Genomic DNA, 16,754 nt, shown 5'->3' with positions numbered 1-16,754 from the left:
TAGTACAATACCAACAACCGCAATTCCAACAAGTATACCAAGGTTCTGAGCAACAAATCTTTGCAAATAGTGGATAGCCGTATATTCAAAACGGTCAAAATCAACCATTTTACAATGGTCATGCCCACCAACCTTACCAAAGTTACCAACATCAAATGCATTATGCCGGTATGCAAAGACCAACTGCTCAGGAAATCCCATCTTATCCTGGGCATGCTTCACCTACCCTAAATTAGCAGTTACCCTTCGTGCCAACTTTAGAGTTACCTGATTTAAATCAGTTAACAAACGATCCAATCGCTTATGCCCCTTGGTGGCCAGCGATTCCGCATAAACTTCCATCAGATATTCCTAAATTTAATGGAAATCCGGGAGAAGATCCATCGAATCATGTGATGACCTTTCATCTATGGTGTTCATCAAACACCCTAAATGATGATTCGATAAGACTTCGCCTCTTTCAAAGGACGTTAATGGGTCCGGTGGCAAAATGGTACATCGAATTGCCTAGAGCTTCGTTCGACAACTTCAGTACCTTAGCCACAACCTTTTTAACCCATTTTCAGTTACCAATAAGGTATGGAATGGGAACAGAACTTCTTACCAAATTCAAACAGACAATTGCCACTCACATATCTGATCATATACATGAGTGGCGATGTCGTCGTAGAATGGTAAAAACGTATGTCCCCGATCAGCTCTTAGCTGAATGGTTTATCAAGTCATTACTAACTTCCATCATGGAAGATATGGAAAAGGGGGGAGTCGTAATAGAAGAGAAAGTCATCACTCGTGCACAATATTTGGACTTGATTTACACTCAGTCCGGCATGCTCTACGATAAAATACCTGACGCCCCTAGACCAGAATTCTCAATTCCTCCTCCTCCTAAATCAAACAATGACTCTCATGCTGGCGATGGCGTGATTGGCACAACGGACACAAAATAAACAAAGGCTACATCCAAAAAGGCCCGTAAGATTTCAGGTCAAAATGCAAAAGACGAACTTCTTGCGTTGGAAGTAAATGTCGTATCGATAGATAAAGGCAAAGAAACCAAACAACCAGGGGGCAAGAAGAAAGGCAAAGGGAAGAAGAAGAAATAGGAGGAATCATCACCTGAAAAATCTTCTTCAAACCCTCCTGGAGATAGGAAACCAAAAAATCCATGCTTCATATGGGATGACGATCATTGGACCGCAAATTGTCCACACAGAGCTGAGCTTAAGAAATTCTTGAAGAATTCAAAAAACTTCCGCAGTGTTAACTGATCCGTTTCCAAATCCAGGAACAAATCTGGTTGAAAATGGAAATGCTTCCCCGTCTCAAGTGCTAATGTTGTCAGTTTAAAAACAACAAAATGATGCTTTGATATCGACAAGGAACAAAGATTATGGGAATCCACAGCTGTCGAACAACAAGGATAAAGATCAACCTAGTAGTTCGACAACAACTTCGACAGAAATTGCGCCACCCATCATTCCCGAATTGACAATAAAACTGCCAAAAGGGAGTAGTACACAAGTCGACGTTTAATCCCTGCGCTAGAGCGGCACAACATTATAATATAGTGGAAGATTTGGCCCAATCGCCATCTGCTATGTCGACTCTTGAAGTACTACAGAATTTCCCATCCCAAAGGCAAGCTTTATTATCAGCCATTGGTGGGATAGACCCAAAGGATTCCAATCTTGTATCCTTCGACCATAAAGGATACGATCCTCAATTACCAGCTCAACTAGCTTTCCTTGTTCAAGTGAAAGCCCTCAATAAAACTGTTCATCAAATAATTATTGATGAGGGGGCATCTACATGCATTATGTCGATGAGTTGTTGGAAAACTTTAGGATCTCCAACCTTGTCGTGATCTTCGACGACATTAAAAGCATTCGACGGAAGGACATATACCCCATATGGTATTCTAAGTAACTTGAAGTTGAACTAGGAGGGAAAACAGTAGAAATAGTTGTTGAAGTAATCGACGGAAACCTTGATTACAACATCCTGCTGCGAAGACCATGGATATATGCTATGGCTACTGTTGTATCGACCTATTTTAGGAAGATTGCATTTCCCTTTCAAGGAGGGATTACAATCGTCGATCAACAAAACTTCCTCCCCAATGGTTCTCAAGTTACAGGAAGCATTCCCATGATCCATGGAAGCCCCCATTCGCTTCAAAATATTGGAGTAGGCCTACTAAAAGATCCTATATTAATGGGAACTTTCGCCCTTCCACCTCCAATCAACCTGGTGGAAGTAGCGTCGGTAGGAACCTGCAATATGATATCTTCTAAAAAGATCTCAGAAAACGATATCGACATGGATCATGCAATGGTTTTGCCCCCAAGCCCAACGAAAATATTGTAGCAATCAATGTTCCTAGCCTGGATGGCAAACCCAAATCAACACTCATCAAGCGTTTGGATAGATAGGTCTAAAGAATATGGTACCCCTTCAGATCCTTGGTCGCGAGTGCATGTCACCGACGAAGGAATTGTCCAATCAATGGTAATTGAAGGAGCACCATGGAATGAATCCCACCATCGTTCCCTTCTTCCGGATTGTGGAGAAGATACTTCTGATGACCTTTATCATCCTTCAGTTTTTGATTTTCTATCAAATACTGTAAACACGGTGGATTCCGAGCGAAACTTGTCCAACATTGAAGAGACTATCGCCATAAATATCTCGACCAAAATAGATGTTGTAGAGAATATTATGTTGGCAAATGTTGTTCTCCTTCAGAACTGGAAATATATAACGCTCTTTTTCGTCAATTCAGAGATGTCTTTGCTTGGTCATATAGTGAAATGTTAGGCATTGACTCGAGTATCATTGAACACGAAATTAAGATGTATCCAGATGTCAAACTAGTACGACAATGGCTACGGCAGGTGCACCCCAAAAAAGCCACTGCCATTAAGGCAGAAGTTGAAAAACTTCTCCATGCTGGTTTCATTTACCCGGTTCCTTTAACCGATTGGGTATCGAATATTGTCCCTATTATGAAAAAACAAGGAACAATTAGAGCGTGCGTCGATTATAGGGATGTAAATCAAGCTTGTCCAAAAGACAACTACCCTACACCCTTCATCGACCAGATAATTGATGAATTCGCCGGATGCGAAATATTTTCATTCATGGATGGATTCTCCAGGTATAATCAAATAAATATCCGCCCACAGGACCAGTCAAAGACTGCATTTATTTGTCCGTGGGGCACATTCGCATATCGAAAATTACCCTTTGGTTTAAAGAACTCGGGGGCGACGTTTCAGAGGGAAATGAATTATGCCTTCCATGACATCAAAAACATCGTTCAACCATACCTCGACGACCTCCCAGCTCATTCGCGAAAGCGGACTGATCACCTGCAGCATTTAAGAGCAATATTTCTACGTTGCTGACACTACAAGATACGACTCAATCCACACAAATGTGTATTTTATGTCAATTCTAGTCATTTGCTTGGCTTTGGAGTCTCAAAGGACGGGATTCGTCTCGACCCATGTAAGGTCCAGGCAATCATAAATTTGCCTCCACCTTCGAATTTGCTTCAGATTCAAAAACTCCAAGGGAAAGCAAACTTTCTGAGGAGGTTCATTCCAAATTACGCCGAACTTGCTAAAGTTTATACACGTCTTTTGAAAAAGGAAGTACCCTTTGTTTGGGATCAGGTTGCGCAAGCTTCCTTTGATGCTTTAAAAGAATCCCTAATGAAAGCATCATTAATGTACGCTCCTGATTATCAAAAAGATTTTAATCTATATCTGGTTGCAGCAGATACGACCATCGCAATGGTTTTAGTTCAAGAAGTCAATGGAATTGAACATCCTATATATTATTTAAGCAAAAACTTAAATGATACAGAAAGCAAATATTCTTATGTTGAAAAGCTAGCACTCGTAGCTGTTCAAGCGATACAGAGATTTCGACACTATGTCCTCTTTCGAAAAACTACCATTCTGCCAGATTGCAACCCATGACTTATATATTGTTGCGACAGTTGCTGGGGGGAAAATATTCAAAATGGATAGCAATCCTACAAGAGTTTGATCTGGAATTTGTAAAATCCAAGTCAAAGAAAGCTCTAGTTTTCGCAGAATTATTATGCGATCTCCCATCGTCGTCCAACGATGAAACATTCGATGAAACAATCGTGGACGAAAGTTTGTTTCTGATATCTACAAGCAATGAGTTGTATGGGATATAATCATTTATCTCCAAACCCAAAAATATAGGCCAAACACCTCCCACTTCGAACAAAAACGTATTCGATACCAAGCAAAAGACTACATGATCGTCGGTGATACACTTTACCGTCGCGGTATCGATACAGTTCTGAGAAGGTGCCTCACCCATGAGGAGGCCGAAAAAGTCATGAATGATTGTCATTTAGGCACGTGTGGGGGGCATCAATCCGGTTATGCTACAATGCAAAAAATCTTACGAGCATGATACTTCTGGCCAACAATGTTCAAAGATTACATAACCGCAGTCAGAAGTTGCCATGCTTGTCAAATTTTCGATAGCAAAACCAGAAGACCACCTGCACCTCTACAGCCAATAGTTTCTATTGGGCCATTCGCCAAATGGGGCATCGATTTCACGACATGTAACCCCACCTCGACTGGGGGGCATGGGTTTATCATAGTCGTAGTTGACTATTTTACCAAATGGGCTGAGGTGATGCCTACATTAGATAATACTGGTGAAATAGCTGCCCTCTTCTTTTTCAATCATGTAGTCGCCAGATTCGACGTACCACAGGCTATAGTCACAGATCATGGATCGCATTTTTGCAATCACATGATGGTCGAATTAGCTGCCAAACTAGGGTTGTCTCATGACAGCTCTACTCCATATTATCTGCAAGCCAATGGACAAGTTGAAGCAATCAACAAGGTCCTGAAACACATGCTGCAAAGGATGATTGGAGTTCACAAGAGAAGATGGCACCTAATCCTGTACTTAGCTTTGTGGGCTTACCGAACATTGGTAAGGAATGCAACTGGGTTTACACCTTTCCAACTGGTATATGGCCTGGAAGCAGTCTTACCAATCTAGTGCGAAATCTCGTCTCTCAAACTCGCAATTGATCTCCTCCCTGGAACTTCAGAAGAAGAATCTCATTTCTTGGAATTAATCCAATTGGATGAAATCCATCGTGATGCTTCTTTGGCTAATGAAGCCCATAAGAAACGAGTTAAGGCGCAGTTCGACAAAAATGTCAAACCCCATGTCTTCTCAAAAGGTGACTTGGTCTTGCTTTACGACCAAGAATCCGATAAATTTGGAGCAAGTAAATTTAAGTCTTTATGGATGGGCCCCTATATTGTTAAATGAGTGTTAGCAAAAGGAGCCTACGCATTAATGGATTATGACGGAATTCTACTGGCGCAACCTCGTAATGGGTTGTACCTCAAGCGTTACTATGCGTAATGGTAACCTGTATGCTTTTGTTATGTTTTTGTTTTTGCTAAAGTGTTTATTTTGGTCAAGTAAATCCACTTTTTACATTTATTGTAGATGTCAAACCTATTGGAGTCATGTGTTGGATATGCCGATGGAGCGAGTCGTAGTTCGCAAAACCCATCTTCCGCGGCCTGGGCCATTTTTGATCCAAGCGGCGAGTTAGTAAGTTTCAGAGGGGTATGTATTGGTCGATCAACAAATAACATCGCTGAATATAGCGCGTTGATAGAACTTCTCTCTGATGGCATCACACATGTTATCTGCTGATTGATCGTTAGGCTAGACTCACAACTCGTCATACTACGGCTCACTGGTATCTACTCTGTCCGAAATCCAGATATTTATCGCATGTTCCTAAGGATTAAGATTTTGGAAAGACAATTTGATTTTATTCAATATCAACATACACATTAACTGACTCATTGGCAAATTATGTGTTAGATAGACATTTGCAACATTTATAAAAAGAAACATACCATCAATGTTTACATTTGGATCATGTAAGTTAACCAAAATAGAACTCCGAAAATAAAAAATATATATATAACTATTTGTGGTTTACACATAATGTTCTGTAACTAAGACAAAATCGGTCAAATGACCAAAAACTCAAAATGCTAGGGGGCACCCTAGTCTAATGATGCTCGTGATAGCAAGTCACAGCCTATGCGATCATGCGTAAGAGATGAGTCCATCGTCTTGGTACACCAGTAGTATGCCGCTGTAACCTCAAAGGTAGCTCGTCAGTCCTCACATCTGGAATACCAAGAGTGAGGCCCTCAACCTGCTCCTGTAATGCTGTGAAAGTCTCGGCCACATCGATGTCACGAAGGATAGCCCTTCCAACAGCCTCTCCTGCTGGGGCGACAGCTGGTACTCTCAGGTGAACTACTGGACGAAAAGGACCAACATCTGCATGTACACATGAGTTTGATTAAAGTCTTGATAGAATAAAGCACAAGGACATTATAAATGAAAAACAATAAACAGAAATATGGTCAAAGATTTTACCAATGGCACCCCACTTTTCGCCATCTAGCAGTACTAAATCTGGATCACCCCGGAAGTCCATGCCAGCATATGGATACTCGGAATAAACCATCTCCTAACGATCAAACCACCTAAAGAAGGTATCAGAAAATGAAATCTGAGACTGACCAACATGCCTAGAGATATGGTCAACCCATCTCTACATACGTGGTTCAGAAAATGAAATCTGAGACTGACCAACATGCCTAGAGATATGGTCAACCCATCTCTGCATACGTGGTTCAGTAGGAGAAGGTAAATCGAGTGCAATATACTACGGCTGCATTAGTGGTATCTTCTCCAAGGCAAAGGCGGTCAAAATAGAACCATACCCAAAGTTCTTCAACCTACCGCTCTTTATCTTGGTCAACTGTTCTTTCATCACAATAAGTATTGCGTCGCACCAGTTGAACACCTTTGGTTGGAGGCATTCCAAGGCATACTGCATATAAGATCGGTTGGCTACATGAAGAGCTGCACCACCGACCATCCTACCAAAAGTAAACAAAATAGTCCTGAGGGACCTGTCAGTGACATCACAGATGATGATCTTGCCATCTTTACTCGGCTGAGATCCTTCTCTATAGTACCGACGAACATAATCTCTCACAGAGTCACCTCCTCAGGCCGAAGCTGATAAAGAGATGGGGGCACCCCGCCTCGACAAGCCAGCCAAGAAATAGATCTCTACTACAGTCAAGGGGATAGATTTTCCCTTGATCTGGAAAATTGGTTGGTAGGATCCCAAGCATCGAGCAAATACTGCAGTAATCCGATCTATTGTCTCATGCTAGAAATGCGAAAAAACTTCAGCAAGCCACAGTTCCGCAGTGCATTTACTGTAACCGGATCATGTAGGGAAAGCATGTCCTCTTCTTCATGCTCACATTCTCACCATGTAATGGTCATCTTACTCCAAAGATCTTTGAAAAACAAACAAGAGAAGAGTTAGATCCTGATTTTGGTAAGAAACAGGGAAAATTTCCATAAAAAATTGTGCACAGAATTCCTTCTCTGCGCCCATCGCACCTACAGTAGTGCTCTAGGTGCATTGCATGTCATATGGCCTTTAGACAGGCTAACATTCAACACACCTTTGGATACACAGAGGGTGCGCTGAAAGGAGAGTGAGTTTTTCAAACCCCAAAGGCTCAGAAAAACTAGGAATCAAGCTCAGAATGTAAAATGGAAACCATGAAATGAAAGAGCTCAGGTTTAGCTCCTACCTAGTCCAGACGGCGCCGAGAATTGTCCACAGAATCTTCCAAAATCAGCTGATGAAAATCAAAGGGGGAAAGCACCTCCAAAGCTCCAACAAGCCAAAGTTCAAATGAAATGGTAAAATGAGAGGTAAAAACGCTTTTTCATTACTTTTTACGTAGTTCAAAGTAAAATATTAGTGTTCTAACTCGTTTTCAAACATATACTGTTCATAAAAGCTAGATCAGACTTCAACTTCGAGACCTGCAAGCGTGCCCTCTCAAATTGATGAACCTTAGAAGCAATGGCTTTACCGTGCAGGGAATCAATAGTTGAATTGAGGCTTCTGTGATCCATAATATTTGCAAGAATAACTTCGGCATAAATCACATGTAGACATACATTTGTCGACGCGTTTCGAACCAACTAGTGTGGTCCTGACGATGAACCACACTAGTTGATTTGAAACGCATCGACAAATGTATGTCTACATGTGATTTACGCCAAAGTTATTCTTGAAAATATATTGTTCATTTCTGACTAGTTTGATGAAGCATTTGAAAATACAGTACAATCTTTGAAAGAACAAAGTTATTTATGGTAAAATCAAAAAGCGACCATTCAATCGAGCAGTTTTAGCACATAATTCAAGCTCGTTAAAAAATAAACATAAGCCATGAGAAAATGTTTCCTCCCGCATTTAAGCTCGTTAAAAAATGAACTATTCACAGTAAATAACCATCGTGAATGTAGTACTTCAGCCATTAAAGCCTTGGTCGTGTTTGCACCGTCACCTCCACTTTTCCATTGGCCGATCATTCACCCCCATTTGATTGTTTACCCATTTTGAGGAACAACTGCGAAGAGTGATCTCACTACCCATCCTTGTGACACTGCCGTGATTGGAAAATTCCAAACCTTACCTGGAATCAGCTGCTACCCATTTTATCACTCGTTCCTCAAAAGACGAGTCTCCTTTAAGCTCTTTTCAACTAACTCGTAAAACATGAAAATATTGTCGAGCCATTGGCCTCTCTAGCTCGTTAAAGGGATAGGAAGTGCTATCCCTCCTCTAGATTTTAATCTTTTTGGACCTGAGGGATTATTACACAAAACGATAGAGCACTTGTTTTGTTCGGCTCGTTAAAAGTATCGAAAATTCATCCCTTCTGTATTGTTTTATACTTTTTCAGACTTAAGGGATTAGATGACGAAAAAAGAATTTTGGAGTTACCTTTACGTTCCTTTTCAGACTCTCTAAAAATGAAAAGGACTGAGTTATCTTTGTCGTTAAACTCATTAAAATATTAATAGCGACAAACTTATCTATCGACGAGAACGAGTTTCACTATCGCTAGGCTCGTTAAAACATAGCGATGGGTTTGCCTGAAGGGAAAATTATAGAACAAGCATATGTTATCCTCCTCAAGATTGACAAAAATAAAGAGGTACTGGTCAGCAATGACTGGGGAAAATTGGGAAGAAAACTTGAAGAAACGTTGTTGGTAGCAAGTCGCTCTTGAACATGACACTTCCACTCCGTGTCCGAGTTGGGTTGGGTTGTTTCATTCACCGGTCACATCACCATGGTCACATCATACCATCCACATTTGGGGTTAATGCTACCAATCCATCACATCAGTGTCGCCAATATGTTCAAGAGAAGTCATTCAGAGAGTTCACCTGTGCCTCACCTACTACCATACATTTATACTACATTCTCTCATGACCGCCACCCTGAACCTTATATCACCAGATCGTTTTCACCTCCATTAAAATCATTTTCTCTGTTCCATGTCATTGATGTGGGATTCATTAAGGCCCTCCTGTGACGGATCACTTCTTGTCGACATCAGCTCATTATCCAAGAAGTTGATCTAGGAACACCCCATTCAGTACTTTGAAGCTTGCATTCCTCAATGGCAAGTTTCTCACTTCCGGCGACAGGTTTACATCAATGGCCTTCGACTGAACGATTTTGCATGGTGTTCGACGCAAAGTCCTTTATTCACACCACGTGAATTGTACTGCAGTACCTTGAGGGTCATTATCATTATCGGTGATTCCTCTCGCGCTTGTTAACAGTTTACATCATTGACTGGTAATCAAGCGATGTCTTTCCATGTTCGACTTCAGAACATTTCTCACATGGATCGACTTGTACTCCGAGTGAAGATCGAACGAGATTGAAGACCCCGGATCTAGTTTCATCCATCCGGGCTGCGATATATATTCAGGGAGATAAAGACATTAAATGTACATCATTGCTGCACAGATAATCATCCAATCAAAAGGATGATGGCTCTATCAGAATCATCAGTCTACACTCAGACGATTGTCTGTCCTATGTACATGAAAATGAATTTATAAAGTTGAGCATGGGAATGCCCGCCTCAGCTAGATCATGAAAATATTATGAAGATAATGTATTGTATTGTATCTTATTACAGGTCTCCTCCCATCATTGAAAGAACTTCGGATCCTCATAATAAAGCATTTCACCCGACATCAAAAGATTAACGACCTCATGCTTTAGGGGGCAACTGTTATAGACATTTTTGGGCCCTACAACCCCAAGCATGAAATGTTCATAAATCAACGGCTCCTAAGTCCCTAAAGGAACAAGGTCAACATATTACAGCTTCTCCTAGAAGTTCTCCATGAAAAACTGCTCAGAATTGGTCAAAACAGGATCATTTCAGCTGCTCCACTGGCTAAGTGCATTGCATCTCTCCTAAATACACTGTGTGGGTGTATTGCATTTCAAAAATCCCTTCTGTGGGGTGCGATGGGCGAGAAATGACAAATGGCAGTGTCATTCCGCGAGGTGGAGAGGCAATGGAAGCTTCCAGAATCTTCTCCTGTGGCACTTGCCTCACTGAATTCGACCAAGGATGAGTAAGAGACCATCAATATCCAAGTGGAAGAAAGAACTATCAGAGGGAGGACAATAATCAAATCACAAGCTGACTCATCCCCCTTACAGATATCTATATATGGATCCCTCATCCCAGAGATCCAGAGGCTAGAATTTTGCATATTGTAAGGAATTGCTGTTGGTTTCTTGAGACAAACATCAGATTGTTGGGTGATCTAAGCTTTGTTTGAGGTGAAGAGGGGCTTCTTTGCTAGGAGGTTGATTCTGGGTTAGAAAAACTAGTTGTAACTCCTCTTGGCTCTTTTCTTGTTTATCAATAAAAGCTATTCAAGTTTTCCTCAATGCTTTTGTGTCATTGATGCTTGCTACATTTGTATGGTCAATTTACATCTGATCCTAGATTGTTTATGATTATAGATCCATGTCTTTGTATAGTGCTATGCTTCTGTGATCTTACAAGTACTTTGTGAAGCTGGGCATGCAAGGGAGCAGGTAGCTAAAGACTATCAAAGAAGAGAGGATTCAAATCAGGAGATTAGCACAAGACAGAGGTTGGTCTTTCTGTTCTTCTCTATCTATAATTCATAAAGGAAAAATGAAAGTAGCTTTTCTCTGTTTGTTTCTAAGGAAGTTGTCACACCTTAGTGGGATAGAGCAGTTCTATATAGACACTTTTCCCTGTAACACATGTTGAATGGAAACATACATCTACCAAGATGAATATGCAAACCCCCACCTTTTTGTATAGTGTCTCCCCTTCATAATCTAATGACCATGAAAGAGAAGACAAGTAAGCTTAATTGGTTCCTTTTTAAAAAGATTATACTCATGCTAAAAAAGAGATAAAAGTACACTCATACCTGTCTCATGTGTTAACAAGATTGACAAAGGAAAATAGATTGCTCATTGACTTTCAAATTACTTAATTTTCAAAAAGAACTTGATGTTTTAATTTTGGGTTTATGAGCATGAAAATATGATAAGGGAGGATATGTTATTTTATTTAATTTGTAAAAATCTTAGATAACTCTAGATTTTATGGTATATTTCTAGAATTTTATAGAGATTTAGTAGTTAGGATAGATTCCTAGAATTGAGAATATTTCCCTCAACTTCCTCCAAATATCTAGGAAGTGAATTCCCTCTTGGAGGAATTCAAGAGTTTTCCTCCAAAATAAATAACCATGTAATTCATTTGTAAATCCAAGTTTTTGTAGAAATCATTTTAATAAAATATAATGTTTCGATTTTATGTTTAATTGTCTACTCTTAGTTCTATATCTTAATTTTGGTATCAGAGTGACTATTGTGGTTATCCTAATTTGGTAGTGCCCATAGCGAAATTTGAATTCTAGAATACATGTTCATATAGAGCAGTGCACCTAATGTTTATGTTTGTGTAAATTTGGATCTATTAAATATTGTTGCAGTGGAAATGAGCAAGAAGACTCAAAGATCATTAGAGATAGACTTTGGTTTGCATCATGGAGAATCCTGTAAATATAGAGGAGAACAAGCTAAGCTCCTGGATCCAACTTTTAGAAGTATTGTGAATTATCATTGAAGATAAGTTATGACTATTGTGTGGATCCAATTTCATGGAGCATGAAGAAAAACTGACTACACAAGCCTAAAAACGGGCAGTGGAAATCTCATTTGAGATCAAAGAAATTGGGAGAAGTTGGAGAATTTGATATAGACTCTATGAAATAAATGAGTCTATTTGTTATTCCTATCGACAAAGAAATCAGGTTTTCCAAGGCGTAGTGCTTTCGACCATTTGGTGCAGTAGGCCATTCCATACCACATGTTATTCAGGACCGTACAAACACCATTTGGTGCTGTTAGGTTCCTATACCAATAAGAGTCATAATTTTGAATGACTAAGGTTAAGCCTTGAAATATTGTACATACCTTTACTTTTTGCAAATGTTTTCCATATTAATAAATTAAAAAATGTAAAGAGGGTATGTCCTAGAATAATAATCAAAGGACAAAAAAAGAATGAAAAGTTAAAAAAAAATGAAAATATATGAACCCCAAAAGAAAAAAAGAGACTATGAAAGTGTGCAAGTCAAAATGCCACTACTATTTAATTTTTTGCATAATAAATGATTATGTGTAGCTTGTTACTCATGCCACAATCCATGATAGTCAAAATGTTTAAACTTGGCTATTATATGTTTTAAATTTTATGTTTATAGTTAGAGAATAAAATCTGACCAAACAGTGTAATCTTGGCAAATCATTAGATAGGTAGAGTGAATAAAAGGAGCTCATCTGTTTAATCTGGGCCCTTGGATGATATAAGGTTATATTTAGATAGTTTGTTTTGTAAAGTAAAGAAAATATTGTAAGGGTTTGCTAGCCTACATGCACCCAAATAAAGTGAAGAAAAAATGGTAGGATGAGTAAGTGGGTAAGTAGTAGAAAGGTTGCAGAAATATAATGTGATTACATAAAAAGCACTTATGTCATTGTTCCAAATGCATATATTAAATATGCATAAGTGGTAAGCAAAGCAAAGGCAATGGTTCACAATATGATTTAGTTAACATCGGCATCATCCTTTTTAACCCCTATGACACTCACTAACTTCCCTTTCATAATAAAAATATTAATACCTATAGTTCTCTAAGTCAAAGAGGCTCAGAGCATTTCTCTGACTGCTGGTGGGACCGGACCATCGGCTTGATGACTTAAGAAGGAAAGGTGTTAAATTCCCTTGCAATTCTCTCACCCTCCTCACAAAACCCCTGCTCCTAAAGGTTAAACTCTTTTTGCCTAGGAAAACCCCTTTATAAACAAGTTTTATGCAAAAACCCACTAAATACATTTATCCTAAAGTACTAAGTGTATGGAACACACATAACATTTCTTATACCTAAGTATAATACCCCTTCTGCTCATTTCACCTCATATTAACTTTTAAATTAAATATATAAAATTTCCCGAAAACCCACTATCCAATATAGATTTAACTCCTCTATATAAAATAACCCCACCCCTTACTTTAGTTATAAACTATATTACTACCCCTTATCACACAAAATATATTAATGTCCCGCCCTTAGTCCTTCATCCTGTGTTAAAATGTCTCTGACAAGACTAAGTTCTAAGTTAATCTTATACCGCCAGTGATTAGACCCATGGGCCCCTTGAGAACTTTATGTGTGAAATACCATGCAACGCTATCTCCAAACCACCATTGATCACCCCTCCACCTCATCCAACGGCCCATTATCATATCGGTCATGCCTGATGTCCATCTTTTACCTACCTGATAAGGCGGTTTCCCCCCTGACCTGTGACGCTATGTGTCAAATGATGAATGGAATTGGGTGACCTCTCCTAAATAATGCTTGCACCACAAAAGCGATGTGATGGCCCTCCTAAACTGCTTTCCCCCCTTTTAACCAAAAACTGCCACTGTTCATCAATCAATGAAGATGCAAAAAAAAAATAGTGTTTTCGCTATAAAAGCCCATTTACACTTCTTTTCACTCTTTTCGCGCAATTTCCATTGAAAACTCATAAAGCCGTTGCAACCCCTGCAAACTAAGAATTCACTCACGGACCTCCGACATTGCTCCACAGATGCTGCAGGCAACCCAGCTCATTCATCAGTCCGTACCAAAACCATATGAACCTATGCAACCGCCATCAACCACCTTTTACAGTCAATTTCACCCAATTCTAGGTATTTAATCTTGGAAAACCAACTCCATTGTCAAATTCCAAGTAAATTCACACTCATAACACGATTAATTAAGTAAAAAGTATCAAATTTACTTATATTTTTTACACTCTGAGCCATAACCATCTGCAAAACCCCTATTGCCCTAAAAACTTTGAATTACCCCCCATACTCAAATCCATAATCACTGAGTATGGCTGCCCCAATTGCAATGGATGTAAGGCCCATCTCTACACCTCATTTGGACCTGGACCACCTCCCTTTAGCCAATAAAGTTTTCCAAATAAAAGATACAACTGCAACAAATCTCCTACTTAAAATTTATTCTTTAAGCAAAGATAGACACCTGAACCATACAGATGAGATTGGCCTTTGGGAGTCAAATTTACCCAAGTATCAGTTCCCCCAAGTCCAAATTTTTCCATAGATTGTCCACTACTGTCATACCAATTACATCCCTAGTCAGAGAATAGTCATGTCCCCAAACTAGACCATACCTTTCACCATCTCTGCTGAGTCCATAAACAAAATGCTACAGCTCCAACTAGGGCCAAACCTAACTCCCCTTTATATTAGAGACCTGTTGGACTAGTATCCCAAGCTAAGCCCCGCAAAATTAACCCAGTTATTCCAAACCTTCATTTTAGAGGAGAAGCACATCCCTAAGGTCTCCCCCCCAATATATGTCAGTTATTTTCTCTAAATGAGGGCAGAACATTGTAGCCATGATATCATGTATTTTGGGTTACATCACAAGTGAGTACATTGATGAAATTATCCTTGCTTTCATGTCCATCTATACCCCAGGATAGCCTCCTACAACCATATATGACCTTGCCACATTCATAACTGATAGGATGCATGAGAAATTCCTTAGAATGAGGAATGAAAGGGTTTTAAAGTATTCCTCAGTCTTATACCATGTGTTCTTGTATTATCAGCATGATAAATTCCCATTCACCCTTCAGAAGCTAGACACCAAGGGTCAGCCTATTGATCCACCAATATCAGTCTCCATACTCTTATTCCGATTTCATTGATTTATTTGTACACCTAGTCATGGAAATGTTGACTGGAAGCCCTCCTCCTAGAATCAGTGCAAAAATAAAGAGAGTCCTCCAACTATCCAAGCAGACCAAAGTGGCTGACTGGTACCTTTAACATAACCATACAGAGCTTAGAATATATGGTTACATGCTTGCAACTTATAAGCTACCAAGACACCTCCCCACAAGGTTGTCTTCCTTAGAATATTATTGACAAATCATCAATGCAGATGAGGTAAACTTTGCCGATGCTAAGAAGAAAGCTAATTTTAAAATCAAAGACCAATTAGGTCCCTTCATTTTTAATTCCATGGAGGTAGGCATAGAAGCAGATTTGATATTACATAACATGAAGTTCCAAAGAAGTTTTGTTTGGAGATATGACCCTTTGCAAATCATCACCAAGAAGAGACAAAAGGTCAAGCTAAGACCCTTCATCCACCACCCTATACCAGAAATAGAGGCCTATGCTAACTAAACAGAATGGGTGGAAGGTACCCTAGTGGACCAAGACAACACCAGAGTAGATGTAGAGAATGATCTGATTGATTTAGAAAAGCGGCTTGATGACAACTCTTTTCTGTAGGTACCAGAGGAGCAAGAGACAACCATGACTACCCCTCCAATTATGCAGACTCCTTTAAATGAGGAGAAAAACCTAAAGAGAAGTAGGGAGGAGGCCACCACATCAGCAAGAGGAACTTGTTGGCTTAATGGGGTTTGACCCAAGATCAAAAGTTATTGAGCAAGATAATCTCGGTACTACTGGCACTTTGGGCAACAACCCGCAGAGTGCAGACTGAGGTCTCACCCGAAGTTGTATGGGAGGGTGCTAGAACCAAGTTTCTGCACACTGGGGATGTCTGATATGGGGCGATAAGGATATGATCCAACCTTCGTGATTACTGGGCTACATGTACCAGTAGGCACTTTGCATCCTCGGTTACTACCTCTGCGCAACTCTAGCAACAGCGTGACCCGTGTTAATTACCCAAATATCCTTAATTAGGTTCTATTCGTTGATTACTTAGAATGTTTTCATACACAAGCATTCATACAAGTGTTTATCAAGTGTGTGCATATAAATAACTAGATAGAAATAATGCATAATATCCAAATATAGATCCACAAACAGATGCACAATACTCTGAGTCAAACTTATCTTTATTAATAATCATTTTCAAGTTCAATTCAATTACAGACCCGATTCCGCACTACGCACTCAGCTGTAGGGGTCCATGCACTCAGCTACAGACTCTACTAGCCCTCTTCACACTAAGCTACAGAGCCCTTTCCTACTACTACTGTGACCCAATACACTCAGATCCAATTCTATACCCTAACCATGCCTTCATATATTCTTCTATTGCTTCCTACTTTTCTCTCTTTACATTTAAAGCCTTTCTCTATTTATACAATCCCATGG

This window comes from Pinus tabuliformis, chromosome 3_1 (genome assembly GCF_031772625.1).
Source record: "Pinus tabuliformis cultivar Carrire ecotype Pingquan chromosome 3_1, CPIR1, whole genome shotgun sequence".
Taxonomy (NCBI): domain Eukaryota; kingdom Viridiplantae; phylum Streptophyta; class Pinopsida; order Pinales; family Pinaceae; genus Pinus; species Pinus tabuliformis.
Note: the sequence above shows the minus strand (reverse complement) of the source record.